Genomic DNA, 23,701 nt, shown 5'->3' with positions numbered 1-23,701 from the left:
CCCAAATAAATAAAATCATGAATGAAAGAGGAGAGATCACAACCAACACCAAAGAAATACAAAAAATTATAAGAACATACTATGAGCAACTCTACACCAACAAATTTGACAATCTGGAAGAAATGGATGCATTCCTAGAGACATATAAACTACCACAACTGAACCAGGAAGAAACAGAAAACCTGAACAGACCCATAACCAGTAAGGAGATTGAAGCAGTCATCAAAAATCTCCAAACAAACAAAAGTCCAGGGCCAGATAGCTTGCCATGGGAATTCTACCAAATATTCAAAGAAGAATTAATTTCTATTCTCCTGAAACTATTCCAAAGAATTGAAATGGAAGGAAAACTTCCAAACTCATTTTATGAGGCCAGCATCATGTTGATCCCAAAACCAGACAAGGATCCCATCAAAAAAGAGAAGTACAGACCAATATCCTTGATGAAAACAGATGCAAAAATTTTCATCAAACTACTAGCCAATAGGGTTCAACAGTACATTAAAAGGATTATTCACCACGACCAAGTGGGATTTATTCCAAGGCTGGAAGGTTGGTTCAACATCCACAAATCAATCAATGTGATACAATACCTTAATAAAAGAAAGAACAAGAACCATATGATACTCTCAGTAGATGCTGAAAGAGCATTTGACAAAGTACAGCATCCCTTCCTGATCAAAACTCTTCAAACTGTAGGGATAGAGGGCACATACATGAATATTATCAAAGCCATCTATGAAAAACCCACCGCAAATATCATTCTCAGTGGAGAAAAACTGAAACCTTTTCCACTAAGGTCAGGAACATGGCAAGGATGTCCATTATCACCACTGCTATTCAACATAGTACTAGAAGTCCTAGCCTCAGCAATCAGACAACAAAAAGAAATTAAAGGCATCTGAATTGGCAAAGAAGAAGTCAAACTATCACTCTCTGCAGATGATATGATTCTATATGTGAAAAACCCAAAAGACTCCACTCCAAAATGGCTAGGACTTTTACAGGAATTTAGTAAAGTGTCAGGATATAAAATCAATGCACAGAAACCAGTTGCATTTCTCTACACCAACAACAAGACAAGACAGAAGAAAGAGAAATTAAGGAGTCAGTCCCATTTACAATTGCACCCAAAACTATAAGATACATAGGAATAAACCTAACCAAAGAGGCTCAGAATCTATACCCAGAAAACTATAAAGTACTCATGAAAGAAATTGAGGAAGACACAAAGAAATGGAAAAATGTTCCATGCTCATGGATTGGAAGAATAAATATTGTGAAAATGTCTATGCTACCTAAAGCAATCTATACATTTAATGCAATCCCTATCAAAATCCCACCCATTTTTTTCAAAGAAATGGATCAAATAATACTAAAATTTATATGGAACCAGAAAAGACCTCGAATAGTCAGAGGAATAATGAAAAAGAAAGCTATAGCTGGTGGCATCACAATTCCGGACTTCAAGCTCTATTACAAAGCTGTCATCATCAAGACAGTATGGTACGGGCACAAAAACAGACACATAGATCAATGGAACAGAAAAGAGAGCCCAGAAATAGACCCACAACTCTATCGTCAACTAATCTCCAACAAAGCAGGAAAGAATGTCCAACGGAAAAAAGACAGCCTCTTCAACAAATGGTGTTGGGAAAATTGGACAGCCACATGCAGAAAAATGAAACTGGACCATTTCCTTATGCCACACAGGAAAATAGACTCAAAATGGATGAAGGACCTCAATGTGCGAAAGGAATCCATCAAAATCCTTGAGGAGAACACAGGCAGCAACCTCTTTGACCTCAGCCGCAGCAACATCTTCCTAGGAACATCGCCAAAGGCAAGGGAAGCAAGGGCAAAAATGAACTATTGGGATTTCATCAAGATCAAAAGCTTTTACACAGCAAAGGAAACAGTTAACAAAACCAAAAGACAACTGACAGAATGGGAGAAGATATTTGCAAATGACATATCAGATAAAGGGCTAGTGTCCAAAATCTATAAAGAACTTAGCAAACTCAACACCCAAAGAACAAATAATCCAATCAAAAAATGGGCAGAGGACATAAACAGACATTTCTGCATAGAAGACATCCAGATGGCCAACAGACACATGAAAAAGTGCTCCACATCCCTCGGCATCAGGGAAATACAAATCAAAACCACACTGAGATATTACCTCACACCTGTCAGAATGGCTAATATTTACAAGTCAGGAAATGACAGATGCTGGCGAGGATGCAGAGAAAGGGGAATCCTCCTACACTGTTGGTGGGAAAGCAAGTTGCTGCAGCCACTCTGTAAAACAGCATGGAGGTTCCTCAAAAAGTTGAAAATAGAGCTACATTATGACCCAGCAATTGCACTACTGGGTATTTACCCTAAAAATACAAATGTAGTGATCCAAAGGGGCACGTGCACCCGAATGTTTATAGCAGCAATGTCTATAACAGCCAGAGTATGGGAAAAGCTTAGATGTCCATCAACAGAGGAATGGATAAAGAAGATGTGGTATATATATAAACAATGGAATACTATGCAGCCATCAAAAGAAATGAAATCTTGCCATTTGCAACAATGTGGATGGAACTAGAGGTTATCATGCTTAGTGAAATAAGTCAATCAGAGAAAGACAACTATCATATGATCTCCCTGATATGAGGAAGTGGAGATGCAACATGGGAAGTTTGGGGGGTAGGAAAAGAATAAATGAAACAAGATGGGATCAGGAGGGAGACAAACCATAAGTGACCCTTAACCTCACAAAACAAACTGAGTGTTGCTGGGGGGATGGGGGGGGTCAGGAAAGGTGGCTGGGATTATGGACATTGGGGATGGTATGTGCTTTGGTGAGTGCTGTGTAGTGTGTAAACCTGGCGATTCACAGACCTGTACCCCTGGGGATAAAAATACATTATATATTTATAAAATATTTATATATAATTTATATAATTATATATAATATATATTTATATATAATTTATATATAATATATTTATATATTTATAAAATTTATACATTATATATTTATTAAAAAAAGAAAGAAAGAAGGAAAGAAAGAAAGTCATACTGATATATGAAAACAAACAAAACAAAACAAAACAAAAAAACCTTCCCTCCTTTATACACCTCTCTTTCCTTAAAAACAAATAAAATAAAATCTTGGCTCCCTTTTTTCACGCTTTGCACCTTATAATCATTAACACTTCTGGTCTTCAAAACACAGTATACCGACAGTATAACTTTTAGTTATTTAGGAATAATTAAAAAGAAAGTGCTAGGAGGAAATGTAATGTTTTGTTAAACTGAAATCTTTTCTTTCATATGGGCTAAGAATGATAATTGATCTGACTTCATTACAATTTTTCAAAACAAATCTCAAAGTAGTTTAATTTACTGAGGAAACACCCAAACCGTAAATGGGAATTTTTTTTAATTCCATTAATTCACTGAATACAACTAATGATTCAGACAGTGTGAAGTAGTAAAGTAGCTAAGACAAATTATTATAATTATGAATTAAGGGAAAGCACCAATAACCTAAAACCAATTTCAAGAGTAAGGTTGCCAGATACGGCAATAAAAATACAAGGCACTCAGTTAAATTTGAACCTCATTATTTCATTTATAATTCAACTATAATGGCAGTCCAGTTATGTGGAAACCCTATGCAATGACTCTGGACATGGCAATTTTTAATTAACAAAGACATTAATACCATAATTATTTTTTCTATCAGAATTTATTACCTGTGAAAATAGGTAGCTAATGTAATTTAATATTTGACTTTTAGAAAATTAGGAGGCAGAAGTTTTTGTTTTGTTTGTTTCTTTGAAATTGCTTTAAAATAGAAGGGCATAATGAGAGATACTATCTTTATTCAGTCATTTTTTAAAATTATATAGACAGAGAAAGGTTACTTAGTGCATGTGTACACATGTACATGCCTACATAAATTTTTTTATCCATTCATGGGCATTTCGGTGGTTCCAACTTTTGGCTATTGAAAACAATGATGCTATCAAAATGGGTGTACAAGTATTTCCTCAAGTCTCTGCTTTCAGTTCTTTCGAGTACAGAGCTGGGTGTAGAATTGTTCCATCATGTGATAGTCTATGTTTACGTTTTTAAGGAACCTCCATACTGTTTTCCACAGCAGCCGTACCATTTTGCAAACCTACCAGCAAGACACAAAAGTTCCAACCTCTCCACATCCTCATCAACACCTGCTATTTCCTGGTTTTTGTTTTGTTCTGCTCTGTTTTTTGATAATAGCCATCCTAATCAGTTTGAAATGGTATTTCATGGAGGTTTTGATTTGCATTTTCCTAGTGATTAGTGATGTTGGAGTATCTTTTGGTGTGCTTATTGGCCTAGTAACAAAGATCTCAAAGTTAAATTTTATAAACATAGCAACATTTCAGAAGGCCAAAGAAATATTTATAAAGGCAAAGCCTAATAAAAGAGGGGTGCCTGGGTAGCACAGTTAGTGAAGCAACAGTCTCTTGGTTTCAGCTCAGGTCATGATCTCCGGGTCCTGAGATCTGGTCCGCATCACGCTCCCTGCTCAGTGGGGATTCTGCTTGAGATTCTCTCTCTCCTTCTCCCTCTGCCCCTACCCGCCACCAAATAAACAAATAAGTCTTTACAAGAAACTAATAAATTCAAATAGGTGACTTTTTAATGACATTTACCACTATGTTTTGTTTAGTAGTGAAAATCTCAAAAAGAAACTTTAAAATCCCAGTACAGAGGAATTGTACGTATGTCACAAAGCACTGATACTACGAAGTATTAGATGGCAGGATAATAAGTCTCACTTTCAGTGGATACTTAACAACATGGGAAACTAACATAGCAACAGAATGCTACATGATTTGAGTGTGGAAGACAGGAAAGAGATACATCAAAATGGTTATTGTGATTATTTTTAAGGTTTCATGAATAAATTTAATTTTATTCTTTACATATTCTTCATCATGGGACTTAATGAGTATTTGTCAACTAAACACTGAATTTTAATTTGTTTCAACACTGTTCACATATATAATTAAAAATAGTCATGCATTTAGTTTAAAACTGAACTTTTAGCAAATTGGTTCTAAATTCTGGCTATGTATGAGAATCACTCAAGGACCTGTGACAGTAACGTAAATGACCAATACTTCTGGCCAGCTAGCTCATAAGTATCGGGATGGAGCCCAGGCACCTGTGATGTTAATTCACAGTGAGAGTCGAGGACAAAGATCGTGGAAAATAAGCACAAATGAGTCTATCTTGGAAGTGGATCCTCCAGCTTTGGTTGTCACAGTTGATCAAAGATGAACCACACAGCCGAACCCAAATCTCTAAGCCACAAAATCAAGCAAACTAAATCACTTGTTTTAATGCTCTAAGTTTTGAGGTCATTACCTAAGCAGCAATAGATAATTAAGTCATGTAATATCCTCACCAGTAACAATGTGCCAGGAACTATGCAAATGCTTAACACTCATTACCTCATTAACTTATGATAATAATCCAATAAGGAAAATACATTATCCTAAATATAAACAGTCTTGGGATAGTTTAACAATTTGCTCTTACACAGCCCAATCCAAATCATTAGTATATTAACATTTGCCTAATATGAAGTAGGGTAAATTCAGGAAGACAATTACGTGATAATACACTGTAAATATACAATCATTCACCGTCATCAGCATGCTTCTTTTTCAAGAGATTTAAAGACTCAGGATTTACATTGTCAGTTATGCCAAATAGCTTATAGATTAGTTTTAATTTCTGGTGACTTTCATTTAAGTAACAAGAAATAGATTTCATTTACACAAAAAAATACTTTATTATACCCTCCAAAGTTTCATTTTATTTATTTTAGCCTTACTTGTTTTTTGAGTTACTCACCAAATAAATATAACAAACATAAATTACGAGACACTATCCCCTGAAGGCTGGCCACTGGGAAAAGTAGAATAGGAAATTGCTGGAATTCAAAAGAATAAGGATGATTTTGTTAATGCCAAAACTCCAGCACTCTCTAGCCCTGTGGTTTCTGGTGTGTCATTTAATTTTTCCAATGGCTGGTTTTCTCATTTATAAAATGGATATTCTGGGAATTAATTGAGTTAGTCACTATAAAGGCCTCATCATAATGATTGATATATCAGTAGATATTCAATAAATATTAACTTTTCCATTCAATATTTTATAGATCTGTTACAACAAACATCCATTAAGCAAATCATTATATATTTCAGTTAGAATGTACTAAAAATCATCAAACATTTGAAAGTAACAAAGAATATGTACCAATATTTTCAAAAGGATTTTTACTAAAAAACAAAACAAAACAAAAAAACTTTCTAATTTGGGGGGCACCTGGGTGACTCAGTGGGTTAAGCCACTGACTTCGGCTCAGGTCTTGATCTCAGGGTCCTGGGATCGAGTCCCGCATTGGGCTCTCTGCTCAGGAGGGAGCCTGCTTCCCTCTCTCTCTCTCTCTCTGCCTGCCTCTCTGCCTGCTTGCGATCTCTCTCTGTCAAATAAATAAATAAAATCTTTAAAAAAAAAAAAAAGAATAGTGGTACATGGAAGGAAATTGCTTCATTCATGAAAATTTATGACAACTTTCACATTATAAGACATCTATATCTAAAATAAACACAAACTATTTTCAAATAAAGGAACAGAAATGTAAATAAAAAACTGCACTTCTGCTAGACTGATTATCATAATCAAAATACAAATGGCACAGCAGTAGTACTTAGAGAAATAAAACCCAAGTCCTCCCCATGACTCAGCAATCCTATTGCTAACTATGTATCACAGAAATTGATGAATAGCATAGGGTAGAGAACTCCAGTAAATGGGCAATAGATTCCAGAAAGAGGTGAAAAGGCATTTCAGTGGAGAAAGTCTTCTCCATAAATGGTATCAGAACAAAAAAACACCAATCAAGCTTTGATACATACCAAGCATGATACACAAAGATTGATTCAAAATGAATCATAGACTTCCATGTAGTATGTAAAACAATAAAATATTTAAAGAAAATGTAGGAGAAATTATTTGCAACTTTAGGACAGGTAAATAGTTCTGACATATGGCACGAAAAGTATTATCCATTAAAAAAAAGCATAAATTGCATTTAATAAATAACTAAAAATTCTTCTCATTCAAAGATACTATTAAGAGAATGAAAAGATAAAATAGACTGGTATCAGGCACCTGGGTGGCTCAGTCACTAAGAAATTGCCTTCGGCTCAGGTCATGGTCCCAGGGTCTGGGATAGAGCCCCACATTGGGCTCTCTGCTCAGTAAGGAGCCTGCTTCTCCCTCTCTCTCTCCTCCTGCCTGTGTTCCCTCTCTCACTGTGTCTATCTCTGTCAAATAAATAAATAAATAAATAAATAAATAAATAAAATCTTTAGGGAAAAAAAAAAGGACTGGTATCTGTTATGATAAAAACTTTCATATTTGATTAAGGAAAAAAACCTTTCATCTAGAATAAAGAATTCTGAAAAACTCAGTAATAAAAATACAAACACCAAAACAAATGTATGGAAAATATTTTTCACCAAAGAAGATGTATGGATGGCAAATAAGTATATAAAAAGATGGGCACTTGGGGCGCCTGGGTGGCTCAGTGGGTTAAAGCCTCTGCTTTCAGCTCAGGTCATGATCTCAGGGTCCTGGGATCAAGCCCCGCATAGGGCTCTCTGCTCAGTGGAGAGCCTGCTTCCCCCTCTCTCTCTGTCTGCCTCTCTGCCTACTTGTGATCTCTGTCTGTCAAATAAATAAAATCTTTAAAAAAAAAAGGATGGGCATTATCTTTAGCCATTAAAAAAATGTGAATTAACACCACAAGACACCACCACACTCCTATTAGAATTGCTAAAAATGAAAGAGTAACCATATCAAGAGTTGGCCAGGATGTTAAGTGGTTAACAGTTTAGCACTTCCAGGCATTACTCAAAAGAAACAAAAGCATTTTCTGAAATACTAGGAAACTGAATAATACATTTCTAAATAACTCATAGGTAAAAGAAGAAATCACAAGGGAAATTCTGAAATGAGTGAAAATGAAATTAATCTACATCAAAATTTATAGGATACAGCTAAAGTTTATATATGACTAAACACCTATATAGAAAAAAAAAGAGAAGTTAAAAATCAATGTCTCTAGATTCCATCTTAAGAAACTAGCAAATAAAGAGCAAATGAGAAGCAAAGCAAGAGGAGAAAAGAAAACAATAAAAATCAGATAAACTATCGATGGGTGAGAAAACAGAAAAAACAATTGGGAGAAGTCAACGACACCAGATGCTTGCTCTTTGAGAAAATCTTTAAATTTATACATGTCTTGTAAGACTTATCAGGAAAAAGAGAGAAGATATAAATCACCAATAGGAAGAACAAGAGATGCTGGGGCATGACAACATATTCTACGTATATTAAAAGTATAACAGAATATTATGAACAATTTTAAACTGATAAATTTGGTGACTTAGATAAAATGGAAAACTCCTTGAATGACAAAGAAAAACTACTAAATCTCAAGCAATAGAAAAATAGAAAACCTGAATAGTCCATTAAAGAAAATAAATTTAGCAAAATGGTGCTACCAATCTGCAAAACAGTATGGAGTTTCCTCAAAAAATTAAAAACAGAACTATCCTAACCTTCCTACACTATTGGTGAGAATGCAAGCTGGTGCAGCCACTCTGGAGAACAGCATGGAGGTTCCTCAAAAAGTTGAAAACAGAGCTACCCTACAATCCAGCAATCTCACTACTGGGTATTTACCCTAAAGATACAAATGTAGTGATCTGAAGGGGCACGTGCCCTTGATTGTTTATAGCAGCAATGTCCACGATAGCCAAACTATGGAAAGAATCTAGATGTCTATAAACAGATGAATGAATAAAGAAGTGGTGTACACACGCACATGCATGCGTACACACACGCGCGCGCACATGCGCGCACACACACACACACACACACAAATGGGATATTATACAGCCACCAAAAAAAAAAAAAGAAATCTTGCCATTTGCAATGACGTGGGTAGAACTAGAGGGTATTACACTAAGCGAAATAAGTCAGTAAGAGAAAGACAATTACCATATGATCTCACTGATACGAAGAATTTGAGAAACAAGAAAGAGGACCATAGGGGAAGGGAGGGAAAAATGAAACAAGACAAAACAAGAGAGGGCAACAAACCATAAGAGACTCTAATGTCAGGAAACAAACTGAGGGGTTGCTGGAAGGGAGGGGAGTGAGAGGAATGGAGTGCTGGGGTAATGGACACTGGGGAGGCTATGTGCTATGAATTGTATAAAACTGATGAATCACAGACCTTTACCCCGAAATAAATGATACATTATATGTTAATTTTAAAAAATAGAACTATCCTATGACCCAGCAATTGCACTACTGGGTATTTATTCAAAGGATACAAAAATAGTGATTCCAGGAGCACAGGCACCCCAATGTTTATAGCAGCAAGTCCACAATAGCCAAAATACGGAAAGAGCCAGATGTCCATCAATGGATGAATGGCTAAAGAAGATGTGGTATATGTATACACACAATGGGATATTATTACCTATCAAAAAGAATGAATTCTTACCATTTGCAATGACATGGATAGATCGAGAAGGTATTATCCTAAGCAAAACAAGTCAGTCAGAGAAAAATAAGTACATGATTTCACTCATATGTGGAATATAAGTAATAAAATAGACGAACACAGAGGGAGGGATGGGACAATCAAATAAGATAAAAACAGGAAGGCAAATAATAATAGACTCTTAACTATAAGGAACAAACTGAGGGTCACTGGAGGGGAGGGGGTGAGGGGATGGGGTAAATGGGTGATGAGCATTAAGGAGCACACATGGTGTATTAAGTGGTGGGTATTACATGAAACCAATGAATCACTAAATTCTACCCCTGAAATTAATAATACATTATATGTTAACTAACTTGAATTTAAATAAAATCTTACCAAAAAAAGAAATTAAATTTGTAGGAAAAACTTCACACAAAGAAAATTCCAGGCTCAGACATCTACAGTAGTAAATTCAAACACTTAAGGAAGAAACAGTACCAATTTTACACAAATTCTTGGGAAAAATGAAGACAAGAAAGTATTTCACAACTCATTATCTCCAGTGAATTTTACTTGGATGTAAAAATGATACTAACATATTACAAGGAAACCAACCAATGTTAATTCACTCTATTTACAGATGGAAAAGAGAAACTACGTGATCATTTCCATAGATTTAAACTAAAGATGTGACAAATCCAATATCCATTCCTCATGAAGTCTCACAGCAAGTTAGCAGTAGAAAACTTTCTCAACCTTGTAAAGAGCATCTATGAAAATCTATAGCTAACATCATACAAACATTATACACTTAATGATGAAAGACTAAATACTTTCCAAGATCAAGGCCTTTATGTTCAGTCTTATGACTGTATCCAGCATTGAACTAGAGGTTATGCCCAGTGCAATAAAGCAAGAAAAAAGAATAAAAGGCATGAGGGATGCCTGGGTAGTTCAGCTGGTTAAGCATTTGCCTTCAGCTCAGGTCATGATCCCAGGATCCCGAGATCAAGCCCCAAATCAGGCTCCCTGTTCAGCATAGAGTCTGCTTCTCCTTCTGCCCCTTCCCCAGCTCATGCTCACTCTCTCTCTCTCCCTTTTGCTTTGTCTCTCTCTAATAAATTAAAAAAAAAACTTTTTTAAAAAGGCATGAAAATTAGAAAAAAAAACAAAACTTTTATTCCAAAAGACAAGATTGTCTCCATAGAAATTACTACAGAATCAACAACAAAAACAACAAAAAACTAACAAAACTAAGTGAATTTATGAAGAATTTAGGCTACAAAGTCAATATATAAAATATCTAAAATTGAAATTAAAAACACCGTTTACATTAGAATCAGAAATATTAAATACTCAAGAATATTTTTGACAAATGTTTTATAAGAACCATACATTAAAAAGTATTAAACATTGTCAACTAAAATTAAAGATCTAAATAAGTGATAATTTAGAACTGGGTGATACAATATTGTTAAAATGTCAATACTTCCCTAAGTAATCTACAGATTCCCAATCAAAATCCCAAAGGGATTCTAAAATTCATACAGAGAACAAACACTATCTCATCATGTCTTATTAAAAGCTACAGTAAAGCTATAATACCTATTATGGTATTAGCATCAAGATATAAAAATAAATCAATGACACACAATGATAGTAAAGTCACACAAATATATGCACAATTGATTTGTGATGAAGGTTGAAAGGCAATTCAACAGATAAAGGGCAGAGAGGCAGGTGGAAAGAAGCTGCAAAGAGGCACAAGGAACCCCCAGGGACGAGGTATTTATTCACAGTCTTGCCTGTGGTGATGGTTTCCTGGGAATATGATATGCTGAAACTTGTAAGATACATGGCTTCATGTATCTTAAACCATGAGATACATGGTTTATTGTATGTCAATTATACCTCAGTAAATCTATAATTAAAAAACAAAAAACAAAAAAACCACAAAAAACAGCCAGTATCCATTCCCCCCCGCCCCCCCCCCCCCCCCCCCGTCATGGATAAGGCATCTGCAATAAAATGTAGGCTGACAGGAAGAGCCTAGAAATTTTTACCAACATCAGCAAGGCTTTGTAAATTGCATGGGGAGTCCACAGGTGTTCAGTTCACTCTGCTTCACAAATACAGATGCAGAAACTTCTATAAGTATAAAATAATAAATATAAAAATTACCGATCCTTGTATGCAATTAATACAGGCAGCATTTTGCAATAGCATCTGTGTGCATATATGAGACTACAGAGGTGGGACGAAGAGAAAAAACAAATAAACAAAAAATACCTTGCATAAACGAATTATTATACTATGCTGTGAACTAATAAGTCTGATTAATGCAACTCTTTGCATCAGATATAAAACAAACAAAATCACTACTGGATTTTAAACCCACGAGGTTATTTCTCAGTAATTTAGTTTTTAAAACAAAATTAGCATTAATAAATAAATAAATAAATAAAACAAAATTAGCATGCAAATCTAAGCAGACCTGGGATATTTCATTTTGGGGAAAAAGTATCCATATCTACATAAGGGTAAATGTTATTTTAAATTAAATGACTGACTTCCAAAGGAAGTTTTGTTTTCAGCAACCTGATTAGTGACAGCTGAATGACACATTAGCTGTAGACCTCATCATGGCCACTAAAAAGGTTGGGCTTTCTATCTAAGCTTCCTGAATGTAAAGAGATCCAGAAAAACATCTTTTATTCTCTAACACTCTGGCTGGTTAACACAAGTTATCAATCCTGGGATTTAGGGTCGCCAAATACTTTCTTAATTAAGAGCTCCAGGTTATTGGCTATCCCCATTCCCCTGTGCCCTTTTCTTTGTCCTATGTGAGATGAAAAACTCTTTACCATTTCGCAACTCATCTCAAGGGAAGCACCTCGATTTACTACAAAAACAGCAACGGCTCACTCATGACTTCATCTCAGTGGTTCAAGAACCTTGCTCCCTACGTTTCTCTTCTATGTTCCCAGGGCTAAGCAACACCTGCAGTGGGATTTCACGGCCACCATGGAACCCCTGTGGGAGCAAGGGATGCTCCTGGTGACACCCCCAGACAGAGCCAATGGCACAGCCCTGCTTTCCTGTAAGGTCAGCCTGACAAGCCAACCAGCCTGAAACACTGTTCTGAGTTTGCCAGACTCTGTATTCATTCTAGACAGCTATAAATGTTAGTGGCTATTTTTAAAGTACATAAGGATATTTTGAGAAAATCCATGTAGGTATTATTGCTAATTATTGCTATTATTGCTAATTAATTGCTAATTAATTTCACCATTTAAACAAGTAATTACTTTGAAAGTTACTAAAGATCCTTCTGAATGGAGGACTGAATCCTTCAGCCATTCAGAATGGACCCTATGACATTTTTGCTTTTATTTTTTTAAAAGATTTTCCTTATTTAGTTAGTTATTCATTCATTCATTCACTTGTTTATCTAATTAATTTATTTATTTGAGCAGGAGGGTGGGAAGGAGCAGAGGAAGAGGGAAGCGCAGATTCTGCACCGAGCAGGAAGCCAGCCCCACCTGGGGCTCGATCCCACAACCCTGAGGTCATGCCCTGAGCTGAATCCAAGAGTCGCTCAACCAACTGAGCCACCCCGGCACCCCAACCTCATGACATTTTTAAAGATCATTTTCTTTAGGGTAAAAGTCACATTTGAAAAAGATAAACCAGACTTAAACTGTACACAACTTTAAAGTAAATTTAAACTGTACAATTTTAAATTGGTTTAAAACCTTATTCTCAGAACGGTAAACTGTGAAGATCTTTTCAGACACCCATAGTGATAAATGAACATCCACATATAAACCAGTGATGTCTACCAGGACAAGGCGATAGCTGTCCAGAGCTCAGTGACATGCAAATCACCAAATCAGAGACGGCCGACAGTGGGAAGTTGGTAAGAAGAATGATTTATAAAGTCCAAAACACAGGAGTACCTTCAAATCCCCTGAATAAGGTTCATAAGAAGTAGATAGGGATAAGAAGCAATGCTTACATCATTCGAATTGAAGAACTGTTGCAAGTTAAACCAAATTAGGATAAAGACTCATAGTTATAATAGAAGACAACAGAAACACATAATTCATAATGTAGAAAGAATTTTTTAAAAACAACAATATTCAAATGTTCCCAGGGATTATGAGTCAGATAAAATTAGGTTGTGCAGTATTTTTATGTAATGTTTTGTGTGATACATTTACCTAAAGGCTTATCCTAAAGCAATATGTTTCTGCTTTTATCAATTGCCTGAGGATGAAAATGTATCAATGATTTTAGAAGTCTTAAACATCTTTAATATATTCCTGATATTAGATGAGCTATAATCACACATAAAGCTACCTCCTAGAAAGCTTTTGAGAATTGCTTTTGCCTGCAGTCTCTGGTACTCATACTTCAGAGATTAGAAATATCTTCCTTAAAAAGACTTCTCTTTTTGCCCATAGAAATCAAACAAATTTTATTAAACAGTAAGGCAGAAAAGGAGCTGTTATAAATCAGTGATGTTCTCCTTAATTACCTAAGTTATTTATCATAGGTTAAAAACCAATCTTGGAAGTGCAAAAGTCACATGGCCACGTGGTTGTCACAACAGCAATATACTAAATTCAGGGAGGAATCACATTCCCATAGATTGAAATAGTTTCCATGCAATGCTCAGTGATTGAGTTTTACTGACTTGATCGGCTTCCACAATGACAGTGGCTATCTATGAACATATCCTATGTAAAGAAAAAAGGTATAATTAAAAAACACTTCACCACACAATGTTTATGCTTTTTTAGAATAATTTTACGTTAACACTTTCCTCTAACTTCATCCCATCATCACACATTTTTCTTGGATTCCTCTTAGGTAAAATATTATTTATCTGCTATAAATAATCTTTTCATAATTAAAGTATTCCCCTAGTTCATGATTTAACAAAAACAGAATTTAGATTATGGCTATATTCTATGAAACGGTGCCCTGCGATTCTAACCTTTCTATGCTTTGTTTCCTTCTTTTTCCTCTGAACATGGAAAGTTAGGGTCATTCATATGCTGAATATTGATCAGAAGAGAAAAATATATGAGGTGTGAGTTATACTTTAACTAGTGACTTTATATTTATTTGCTCAGTATTACTTACACATCGATCACTTGATCTTGCAATCTAAGTTTTTTATCTTATGAGGAAAGTGTTGCTGTTATTGTTTTGTTTTGTTTTGTTTTGTTGTTTTGTTTTGTTTTAAGAGGAATGAGTAATTGGATTTTCTTCAGAACTCACAAAATCCAAGAAAGAGGACATACTGCATACTGCTTGCTTAAAACTGTCAGGGCTTTGGCAATGGTTTCTTTGATGGTTTTAATGCTAGGTTTGGGGAAACTCTGAGTGTTTTCAATAGGAATGGGCGCTTTTTTGAGAGAAGCGATAGTTCAAACTTTCAAGAGTATTTCATGTCAGATGGAAGTGCATGATCTCTAAGGCCACATCTTCTTTCTCACTGGTGGATGTGGCCAAGAGGATACAAAGCATCAGCTGGAATTCCACCCAAGAGGATTACTGGATCCTACCCTAGAGCTTCTAAATGCAGTGCAGACCAATGTCGGTACTTTGGGGACGGACTCGTGCTTCAGTGAACCCCATATGAAAAACAACGCTCCTTCCTATAGCCCCCTAACAACACTGGAGAAGCACTGCTTGTTTTATAGACAGAGACCCTCTATTTTTGCCTTAAAGTAATTCAAAAGCATTTATTGAACAATTGTTATGCACTGGGCCTACAGAGACACAGGTGAAGAAAAACAATTCCTTAAAAAAAAATAAAAGAGGGGAGGAGTCAAGATGGCGGAGGATAACAGGCTGAGATGACATCAGGTGGCAGGAGATCAGGTAGACAGCTTATCAAACGATTGTGAACACCTACAAATCCAAAAGGAGATTGAAAAGAAGAGCAGCAATTCTAGAAACAGGAAATCGACCACTTTCTGAAAGGTAGGATGTGCGGAGAAGTGAATCCAAAGCCACGGGAAAATAGACTGTGGGGGGAGGGGCTGGCTCCTGGCAAGTGGCAGAGCAATGGAGCACAAAATCAGAACTTTTAAAAGTCTGTTCCACTGAGGGACGTTGCTTGAGAGGCTAAGTAGGGGTGGAGCCCTTGTGGGGACAGCATGGTCTCAGGGCCCACAGGGTCACAGAAGGATCCAGGGTGTCTGAATGCGGAAAAGCTTGCAGGTGTTAGAGTGGGGAAGCCAGCTACAGAGATGGAGCTGAGGAGTGAGCTCTCAGCTCGGGGTTATCTTAAACTGTGAGCCGTAGCACAGTCAGACCACTGGTGTTTGACCAGGGACCCCACAAGTGGCAGATCTGGGGAGACACCCATGAAAGAATGGCAGGAACCTGCTGGGATTGGAGACTCCAGGCGAGGCTGTGTGCCAGAGACAGAGATGATCGGTCCCAGGTCGGGGTGGGCTCGGAGCATGGCCAGAGGCCAGGGAGACGGGAGTGACTGAGCGCTTTTCTCCGAGGGCGCACTGGGGAGCGGGGTCCCGAGTTCTCAGCTCCTACAGGCTGGAGACTGGAAAGCCGCCATTTTCAGTCCTGTCCAAAAGAACTCTACAGAAAGTGTACAGGGAACAAAAGCTCCCGAGAGTGAACCCAAGCAGATTACTTAGCCCGACCCCTGGCAAGGGCGGTGCAATTCCAACATGGGCAAAGACACTTGAGAATCACTGCAACAGGCACCTCCCCCAGAAGATCAGCAAGAAAATCCAGCCAAGACCAAGCTCACTGATCAAGGAGAACAGCAGAATTCCAAAGGAGGAGAAAGCAAAGCATCGAATTCATGGCTTTCTCCCCATCACTCTTTAGTCTTGAAAAGTTAATTAATTTTTTTATTTTTTTTCTTACTCCAATTTTTTAAACGTTTACTCTCCCCTTTTAACTATTTTAAACTAGTTTATCATAAAATTACCTTTCTTTAAAAAAATCTTTTTGAACCTTCATTATTATAGTCATATTTCATCCATTGTATTTAACTTTATTTTTTGTATACACAAAGGGTTTTCTCTTCTAAAAAATTCTGGGATACAACTTCTTCAAATAGATCGAAATATACCCTAAATCTAGCAAAGGGCTTTGTTCTAGGCTGCAGCATGAATAAATTCTCTCCAGTCTCTTTTTCTTTCTTTTCCCAACCAACTTATCTTATCAACTACTTTTTTAGAATTTTTTTTCTAATTTTCACCTTTACAATCATATTCCATCCCTTCATCATGTTTACCCTTATTTTTGTGTTTTTATTATCATAAAAAGAATGTTTTTCTTTCTTTTCTTTCTTTAAAATTTTGGGAGGTATTTTCTTCTAAGAGACCAAAGTACTCCCAAAATTAAGTGGGTGGCTCTGTTCTATTCACCAGTCTAATATATGTATTTTCTTTTCTTTTCTTTTCTTTTTTAAATTTTTAACTTTTTTTTACCCTCTTTCTTCTCCCCACAATTTGGGGTCTGTTCCGATTTGGTTAATGCACATTTTTCTGGGGTCTTTGCCACCCTTTAAGCATTTTATTCTCTCATTCATATATTCTTATCTGGATAAAATGACAAGGCAGAAAAGCTCACCACACACCACACACACACACACACCACAAACAACAACAACAACAACAATAACAACAACAAACCCAAGAGGCAGTACCAAAGGCCAGGGACCCAATCAATACAGACATTGGTAATATGTCAGATCTAGAGTTCAGGATGATGATTCTCAAGGTGCTAGCTGAGCTCAAAAAAGGCATGGAAAATATTAAGGAAACACTGCCTGGAGAAATAAAAGCCCTTTCTGGAGAAATAAAAGAACTAAAATCTAACCAAGTTGAAATCAAAAAAGCTATTAATGAGGTGCAATAAAAAATGGAGGCTCTTACTGCTAGGATAAATGAGGCAGAAGAAGGAATTAGTGATATAGAAGACCAAATGACAGAGAATAAAGAAGCTGAGCAACAAAGAGACACCTACTGGACCATGAAGGGAGAATTTGAGAGATAAGTGATACCATCAGATGAAACAACATTAGAATAATTGGGATTCCAGAAGAAGAAGAAGAAAGAGAGGCGGGCAGAAGGTACACTGGAGCGAATTATTGTAGAGAACTTCCCTAATATGGCAAAGGGAACAAGCATCAAAATCCATGACGTGCAGAGAATCCCCCTTAAAATCAATAAGAATAGGTCCACACCCTGTCATCTAATAGTAAAACTTACAAGTCTTAGTGACAAAGAGAAAATCCTGAAAGCAGCCCGGGACAAAAAATCTATAACATACAATGGTAAAAATATTAGATTGGCAGCAGACTTATCTACTGAGACCTGGCAGGCCAGAAAGAACTGGCATGATTTATTCACAGTAATAAATGAGAAAAACACACAGCCAAGAATACTATATCCAGCTAGGCTATCATTGGAAATAGAAGGAGAGATAAAAAGCTTCCAGGACAAACAAAAACTAAAAGAATTTGTAAACACCAAACCAGCTCTACAGGAAATATTGAAAGTGGTCCTCTAAGCAAAGAGAGAGCCTCAAAGTAGCAGACCAGAAAGGAACAGAGACAATATACTGTAACAGTCACCTTACAGGCAATACAATGGCACTAAATTCATATCTCTCAATAGTTACCCTGAATGTAAATGGGCTAAATGCCACCAATCAAAAGACAGAGGGTATCAGAATGGATAAAAAAGCAAAACCCATCATTATGCTGTCTATAAGAAACTCATTTTGGACCTAAAGAAACCTCCAGATTTAAAGTGATGGGGTGGAAAACAATTTACCATGCTAATGGACATCAAAAGAAAGCTGGGATGGCAATCCTTAGATCAATTAGATTTTAAGCCAAAGACTATAATAAGAGATGAGGAAGGACACTATATCATACTCAAAGGGTCTGTCCAACAAGAAGATCTAACAATTTTAAATATCTAAGCCCTAACATGGGAGCGGACAACTCTATAAACCAATTAATAACAAAATCAAAGAAACACATCAACAATAATACAATAACAGTAGGGGACTTTAACACTCCCCTCACTGAAATGGACAGATCATCCAAGCAAAAGATCAACAGGGAAATAAAGGCCTTAAATGACACACTGGAACAGATGGACATCACAGATATATTCAGAACATTCCATCCCAAAGCATCAGAAGACACATTCTTCTCTAGTGCACATGGAACATTCTCCAGAATAGATCACATCCTGGGTCACAAATCAGGTCTCAACTGGCACCAAAAGACTAGGATCATTCCCTGCATATTTTCAGATCACAATGCTCTGAAGCTAGAACTCAATCACAAGAGGAAATTTGGAAAGAACCCAAACATATGGAGGGTAAAGAGCATCCTACTAAAGAATGAATGGGTCAACCAGGAAATTAAAGAAGAATTGAAAAAATTCATGCAAACAAATGATAATATAAACAGAAAATCTATGTTCAAAATCTGTGGGACATGGCAAAGGCAGTCCTGAGAGGAAAATATACAGTGATACAAGCCTTTCTCAAGAAACAAGAAAGGTCTCAAATACACAACCTAACCCTACACCTAAAGGAACTGGAGAAAGAACAACAAAGAAAGCCTAAACCCAGCAGGAGAAGAGAAATAATAAAGATCAGAGCAGAAATCAATGAAATAAAAACAAAACAAAACAAACAAACAAAACACAATAGAACAAATCTATGAAACTAAGAGCTGGTTCTTTGAAAGAATTAGTAAGATTGATAAAACCCTAGCCAGACTTATCAAAAAGAAAAGAAAAAGGATCCAAATAAATAAAACCATGATTGAAAGAGGAGAGATCACAACCAACACCAAAGAAATACAAACAATTATAAGAACATACTATGAGAAGCAAATTTGACAATATGGAAGAAATGGATGCATTCCTAGAGACATATAAACTCCCAAAACTGAACCAGGAAGAAATAGAAAACCTGAACAGACCCATAACCAGTAAGGAGATTGAAACAGTCATCAAAAATCTCCCAACAAACGAGAGCCCAGGGCCAGATAGCTTCCCAGGGGAATTCTACCAAGCATTTAAAGAAGAATTAATTCCTACTCTCCTGAAACTTTTCCAAAAAATAGAAATGGAAGGAAAACTTCCAAACTCATTTTATGAAGCCAGCATTATGCTAATCCCAAAACCAGACAAAGATCCCATCAAAAAAGAGAATTACAGAACAATATCCTTGATGAACACAGATGCAAAAATTCTCACCAAAATACTAGCCAATGGATCCAACAGTACATCAAAAGGATTATTCACCACGACCAAGTGGGATTTATTCCAGGGCTGCAAGGTTGGTTCAACATCCACAAATCAATCAATGTGATACAATACATTTATAAAAGAAAGAACAAGAGCCATATGATACTCTCAGTAGATGCTGAAAAAGCAACTGACAAAGTACAACGTCCTTTCATGATCAAAATCCTTCAAAGTATAGGGATAGAGGGTACATATCTCAATATCATCAAAGCCATCTATGAAAAACCCAAAGCAAATATTCTCAGTAGAGAAAAACTGAGAGCTTTTCCGCTAAGGTCAGGAACACAGCAAGGATGTCCATTATCACCACTGCTATTCAACACAGTACTAGAAGCCCTAGCCTCAGCAATCAGACAACAAAAATAAATTAAAGGCATCCGAATCAGCAAAGAAGTCAAACCCTCACTCTTTGTAGATGATATGATATTTTATGTGGAAAACCCAAAAGACTCCATTCCAAATCTGCTAGAACTTGTACAGGAATTCAGTCAAGTGTCAGGATATAAAATCAATGCACAGAAATCAGTTGCATTTCTCTAACACCAAGAACAATACAGAAGAAAGGGAAATTAAGGAGTTGATCCCATTTACAAAGGCACCCAAAGCCATAAGACACCTAGGAATAGACCTAACCAAAAAGGCAAAGAATCTGTACTCAGAAAACTATAAAGTACTCATGAAAGAAATTGAGGAAAACACAAAGAAATGGAAAAACGTTCCATGCTCATGGATTGGACAAACAAATATTGGGAAAATGTCTATGCTACCTAAAGCAATGTACACGTTTAATGCAATCCCTATCAAAATACCATTCATTTTTTAAAGAAGATATGGTGTATATATACAAGGGAGTAATACTATGCAGCCATCAAAAGAAATGAAATCTTGTCATTTGCAATGACATGAATAGAACTAGAAGGTATTATGCTTAGCAAAATAAGTCAATCAGAGAAAGACAATTATCATATGATCTCCCCGATATGAGGAAGTTGAGAGGCAACATACGGGGTTTGGGGGGATAGGAAAAAAATAAATGAAACAAGATGGGATCGGGAGGGAGACAGATCATAAGAGACTCTTAATCTCACAAAACAAACTGAGGATTGTTGGGGGGAAGGGAGTAGGGAGAAGGTGGTCGGGTTATGGACATTGGGGAAGGTACGTGCTATGGTGAGTGCTGTGAAGTGTGCAAACCTGGTGATTCACAGAACTGTATCCCCAGGGCTAATAATACATTATATTTTAATAAAAAAATTAAAAATTTTTAAAAAAAGAAAAGAAAAACACCTTCCTTCAAGAATCTCCCAATCTAGAGAAGAAAAGAGACTAGCAAATAAATGACTTTGCAGATAGATTTTTTAAGTGCTGAGTCAGCAACAGAAAAACAGGAATAAAGGAACAAATGGGAACCCAGACTTAGTTCCTCTTAGAAGGAACAGAGCCTGGGAAAAGCTTCACAGAGAGGGGACAGTTGAAGTTGGCCTTGAGGAAGGAGAAGAATGTGTCAAGTGGAGGAGGGAGGAGTGAGGAAGTGGCACAGAGGAGCGTGGAAGGTGGCGGGCAGAGGTACATCCCAAGCCCAGAGAAAAGCATGGACAAAGGCACAGGTCAGAATATGTCCCGTCCACCTACCCTAGGAGACAAGGCGTGTCCGAGGAGCTCCTCCCCCTTGGCAACGGCATTTTCTTTTCTCGCCCACTGGATTATTCTCCAGCCTCTTATCCAGAACAAATCACATTGCCCACAAGTGGCAGGACCAAGATGATTAAAAGCTCTCGGTGAAAAAGGCCAACATTTGGTAAAATGCTACTTCATCAATAAATGTGTGTGAATGTATATACTTGTGACCATGGATCAATCTGCCATTTCTTAAATTCCTAAGTATGGAGGCTAACTCCTTTGTTATCAACAAAATAACTAAATGATTATCCAAACACAACGAAAAATAGTATGCTTGGTTTTGCTAAAGGTAAAACAACTCCAGCCTGTATAAAGGTAATGTGGGAGTGAAAACAGGGGAGGGGATGGCACAGTGTGGCCACAGCTGACCCTCAGCCAAGGTCCAGAAGAGAAGACCAAGGCACAAGCCTCAGGTACAGACTCAAAAAAGCAGCTGACATAGGAGGCGGTAGTTTTGATAGCTACTGGGTGTATGCATACTAGGAGTTCCAAGCTCTCACCTCAAACCTCCCCGTACACATGTCTCTCCTTTTAGAGGAACTAAAGGAGCGGTACAAAAAATGATCAATATGGCACTACACAGGGGGAAGGGAGTCTGATTGCTGAGCATCAGCCCTGGCGTTGGTGATGCTTTTTATCTCCCAAAGTGATTTTAAATATTTATAGTAAATTAATTTTACATATTAAATATGTCTTTAACTATTATTGCTTTATTTTTGAGGAGAAATATAAAGAGAAAGAACAAACTTTTTTCTCTCAATACAAGGACATAACACTAGAGTAACAGAGTCTCTAAAATTCACAGGGATCAGAGGGCCCAGATGACCCAGTTGGTTAAGATTCCGACTCTAGATTTTGGTTCAACCCCACGTGGGGCTCTGCAGTCAGCACTGAGTGTGAAGCCTGATTACAGACTCTCCCTGTCTGTCCCTATGCCCCTCTGCATGTGCGCACTCTCCTTCTCTCTCAAAATCAATCTATCAAAAGAATAAAAAAATTATAATAAAAAATTCAATGTATTTTATGTGTTCTTTGGCAGAATAAAAGAAATCCTCCAAAATATTTTAAAGGTAATTTTAGGACTTAAGAATCGGTATCAATGTAGCCAAGATAACAGATACAAAAGTCACTGGATCAGAGATAACAAAAGTTGGAAAAGCCCTCAAAGGCTATGTTGTCCACCTAACCAGATGCAGAAATCCCTTCTCAGCAGCTAGACAAGCAGACAACCAATTCCCTCTTAAACCCTTGTGATGGCAGGAAGTGGACCATTTTATAACATAACCCATCCCATGGTTGAATAGTTCTGGCTTCACAAAAGAAATCTTTTATCTTCACAGCTTCTATCCCTCAATCCAAACTCCATCCCCTGGAGAACAAGTCAGCTATTTAAAAATTGATGCATCTTCCCATATTTTAAGCACTTATCATGTCTTTCTACAATTTTCTTTTCCAGGGTCTATAACCACATTTCCATGTGATGTGGTATCTACTCAGGACTTATCCTCCACAATCTCTTTGGTAGCGGTATGGTGTGACAAAGTCCTTTAAAATTGCAGAGTAGAGACTTTCATAGACAGTAGCAATGGGACCCAATTTATTTATTAACATTTTTCCTGTAATTAAAAAATGGCTTTCTCCTATTTTATATTGGTGAAATAGCATTTTATAAAATAATGAAAAACAAAGAAACAATGGCTTTGAATGACACACCATAACAGATGGATTTAATAGATGTATTCAGAACACTCCATCCTAAAACAGCAGAACACACATTATTTTCAAGTGCACACAGAACATTCTACAGAACAGATCACATATTAGGCCACAAAACAAGCCTCAACAAATTCAAGAAGACTGAAGTCATACCATGTATCTTTTCTGACCACAACACATGAAACCAGAAGTCAACCACAAGAAAAAATTTGGTAAGACCACAAATATATTTAAGTTAAATAATGTGCTACCAAACAATGAATGGGTTGATCAGGAAATAAAAGAAGAAATTTAAAAATGCATGGAAACAAATTAAAATGAAAATAGTGTGGACCAAAACCCTTGGAATGCATCAAAG

The 23,701-nt window shown here is 36.7% G+C and overlaps 1 protein-coding gene across 3 annotated transcripts in view; it reads right to left on the bottom strand.

Moving 5' to 3' along the window:
* PRKN (parkin RBR E3 ubiquitin protein ligase) overlaps positions 1-23,701 on the bottom strand; it is a 1,064,961-nt gene that overhangs the window by 893,729 nt on the left and 147,531 nt on the right. The window lies entirely within an intron of this gene.

The sequence above is a fragment of the Mustela erminea genome, chromosome 4, assembly GCF_009829155.1.
Source record: "Mustela erminea isolate mMusErm1 chromosome 4, mMusErm1.Pri, whole genome shotgun sequence".
In the NCBI taxonomy this organism is placed as follows: Eukaryota; Metazoa; Chordata; class Mammalia; order Carnivora; family Mustelidae; genus Mustela; species Mustela erminea.
This window is presented reverse-complemented; position numbering and strand designations above follow the sequence as displayed.